Genomic DNA, 3715 nt, shown 5'->3' on the forward strand with positions numbered 1-3715 from the left:
AATTAAAAAAAAGAAATGATGTGGATGGTGCAGAATAGGGTGAGGTTGAGTCAGATCTGTTGTTCATAGTGTCGCTGTGAGACATGGTCAGCTCCATGGCACCAGCAACAACAACGATGATCATTTGTTCTCATCCTTTCATATTCTGTTATTCCCTTTTGCTCTCCTTCGTAGTCATCAAAGAAATATATTAGGAGAATGGAGAGTAAATATTTATGCTCAATCTGTCAATTTTATATTATTGTGTACCACTGAGTCCAAATCCACTCATAGCTGACTCCCCATCATATTTTCAGAGGTAGTTAATTGTATGAAAAAAAGATTACCCGTCTTTCTCCTAAGGAGCAGCTGGCAGATTCGAACTGTGTGCCTTTGGGTTGGAAGTGCAACATCTTACCCACTAAGCTATCAGAGCTCCCTCATCTTATATTAGAAGCCAAGATTCTTTTTCAGAGATACCAAAAATTTCTATGGTGAAGACTTCAGAATTTCACTTTTAACCCTGAAGTCTTGGAAATGAGTGTATCAGGAGCAAGTTGTTCTGTAATCACATGCATTAGAAAGTAATAGCGATGTGTAACCCCAAATCTGCATGCTTCAATGCTCTGCAAACACAAACATAGTTATCTCAACTTTAATATCCAGAGTCCCAGAGCTCTATTTCTCAAACTACATATGCAGGAAACCAATTTTGGGGGAATCACTCTCATTGGAACATTTCTGCTAATCCACACGAGTGTTTTACATATTTCCTTAAATCAGTGTGATCATTGTTTGCCAAGCTGGGACTCTGCTACTGTTGGCCCTGACCGAATCACTACCGCAGCCACCTCGGGGCTGTGAGAGCTGGAATCCTGCCCTTGCTGGCGGGACCATTACACTCTAGTTCCAGTAGACCTGCCATTCCGTTGCCTCCTTAGAGAGAATGTCTGCCAGTTTGCTCTGGTCAGCCAGGATCTTGAGAGATTGAAAGGAAACAACCTTTCCTTCTGCAGTTATTATAACTGTAGGGACCTTCAACTTCAGAACTGTCAGGAGAATGTTAGGGAACAGCTATTTTCGTTCATGTGAGCCAAACATGGTACTCCTGCATAATTTGGGGTGTTGGTGCTGATTGCCTTTAAGAGTCTTCATTTGTCTGATGATGTTCTTGGCTCTCACAGTGCTGGCATTGTTTGTCAGCCTCTTATGAAGGGAGCGGGCAGATACCCCTTATTCAATTAATCTCTGTTGGTTGGAAAGAGGGAGGATAAGATGAGGGTGGGGTTGGATGAGGATCTTATAATGGATGGCTTGGACCCAGTGCTCTGAACTAAATGGTTTAGTGAAGCAAGTCTTTCAATTGACATGAACAACAGTTCATTCATGGCAGCAACAATACACAGGGAATTACATCCCTAGTCCAGTTCATCGGATCTGTTGCATGGGCTGACTCAATCTGTCATTCTCAAAAACTGGTTTCTGTCCCCTTTCCCTCTCACATCAGACATGTGTGGATATGTCAACCGCTAATTATGGGTGACAGCTTAGTGTTCCCCCACCTTAGCTGTATGCGTATTCAGAAAATGATAATACATTTTGAGAGAAGAAAGTATCACCTCAGACCACATGTAGGAGGTTCTTTTTTCCCCCAGACACCATCTATTCTTCCTCTATTCATAGTCTCCATGTTTGTATCTCCAATTTCCTCTGACTGTGTGGTATACTTGAAACTAAAAGCAACTCTCAAATATCACGAAAGCCCACTAACTGCCAGATAGAAAAGAGGCTCATTATATAAAGTGCTCCCACCTGGGCTATGAGTGCTGCAGCAGGGAAATATCTCGAATCTAAACCTATGCATGAATTTCCATGTCAGGACTACTCACAGGATACAGGGAAGATGCTAGGTAAGTGCTGTCCATTGTGGGACACTGGGAGACTCAGCTCCTTCTTATCAAGTGATGTGAGATTCATTCCAATGGATATTTGAATTGAAGACTAATAAGACTTCCCAAGACTCTTCGATTTTTAGAGGCCACGTAATCATTTTCCCATGACACTGAGCAGTAAAGTACCCACAGCATAAAGGAAATGTCTTCTAATATGCTAAGTTCCCTTGCAACCTTGTGAATTTCATTCAGTCTTTCTATACCTCAGTGACACCAGCTGTAAAATTGTTAATTTAGTCTGGATCAATTGTTTTAGGATCATTGTCTTTTAAGTTGCAAAATTTTTTCCAAAACGAAATCTTACCTCGAAGTTCAAAATGCAAACCATATAAAAAGACAATGTTAGGATGAATGAAGTGGAGGAGGGAGCTCTGGATTCTTCTTGCCACTGCAGGGACTTCTGAGGTGTCTCTCAAGGTAGTCAAGGTTCTATGGAAAATCCTTTTAAAATGACAGTTTTAGAAGATCTTTAAAGACTAAGGTGAACCTGATTCAAGCCACGGTCTTTTAATCACCTGCAGTGCATCTGAGAGCTGATGAATTGATAAGGATGACAGAAGGATAGATACCTTTGAGTTGTGATGTTGGAGAAGAAACACATATGCCTTAGAGAAAGTTCAGCCAGGGTGCTTCTTAGAGGCAAGGACGGTAAAATGTCATCTCACGTACTTTCGGCATGTTGTTAGAAGAAGCTATTCCTTGGAAAAAACCACCACTCTTGGACAGGTGGAGGGTTACCAAAGGAGAGAAAGACCCTCAATGAGAAGAACTGACATAGTGGCTGATGTAATGGGGCCAATTATATCAGAGATGAGAGGGTGACACAGGACAGGAGATGGTTTAGATCTGTTGTTGACAGCGTCACTATGAGTTTTACTCAACACTTAACAACAACGATCTCAACTTTGTCCTTGTGCTGTTATTGTTAGGTACCATTGAGTCAGAACAGACCTATAGCTGGCCCTCCAGGAGGTTTCCAGAAGCTATAAGTTGCACAGGAGGAGATTATCTATCTTTCTCCCATAGAGAGCGGCTAGTGGATTTGAACTGTGTGCCTTTGGGATTGCAGCACAACTCCTTACCTCTAAGCCACCAGAGCCCCCTAATCTCGATTGGTAGAAGCGTCATCTTTCATTGAAAAAACAGGTGAATGGCTCATTTAACTTCATGTTCTGTTGCTTTAGAATTCATGTAAACTTACCTAGCAGAAGTCTTCAGAAATTTGCGTAGAACTGTAGAGGAAAGGTAATACAGGCAAGGGATCCCAGCTACAGCTTGAGTCAAGAACGTGAGTTCAAGTTTCCACTTTCTTCTTATAAACTCTGCTATCCAAGCCATATTCTTTTACTTCTTTGTTTTTATTTTGTCTTATTTACGTTACAGGGTTGTTGTGAGATGAGAACACAAGTAAAGTGTGTAGCACATTCTAAACATTCAGTTAATGTTTGTTCTTTTTAATGATCGTCCTGTTTGTTGGCTTTGTAAGCGATTGGAAGCTTCCCGTTTGGGTTTTGGTCTTGTTTTCCCTGCAGCGGCATACGTGGTTCATTTCCCCAAGGAGATTACTGACAGTGGACCCTCAGATTATTTCCTAGACAGTCATTACATCTCATTTGCATGAAACGCACATTCTCTCTTTATCCAGATTCATCAAATGTTGTCTTTATTACAATTTGAATCAATATTGGACTCAAAAAGAGCAGATAAATATGAAGTATTTTAAGGGCTACCAAAGAATGATTCCGTGATTGGGATAATTGGCATGGGAGTGTCGGAGACAGTGC

The sequence above is a fragment of the Elephantulus edwardii genome, unplaced genomic scaffold, assembly GCF_000299155.1.
Source record: "Elephantulus edwardii isolate Elephantulus edwardi_28Jun2011 unplaced genomic scaffold, EleEdw1.0 scaffold00004, whole genome shotgun sequence".
NCBI lineage: Eukaryota > Metazoa > Chordata > Mammalia > Macroscelidea > Macroscelididae > Elephantulus > Elephantulus edwardii.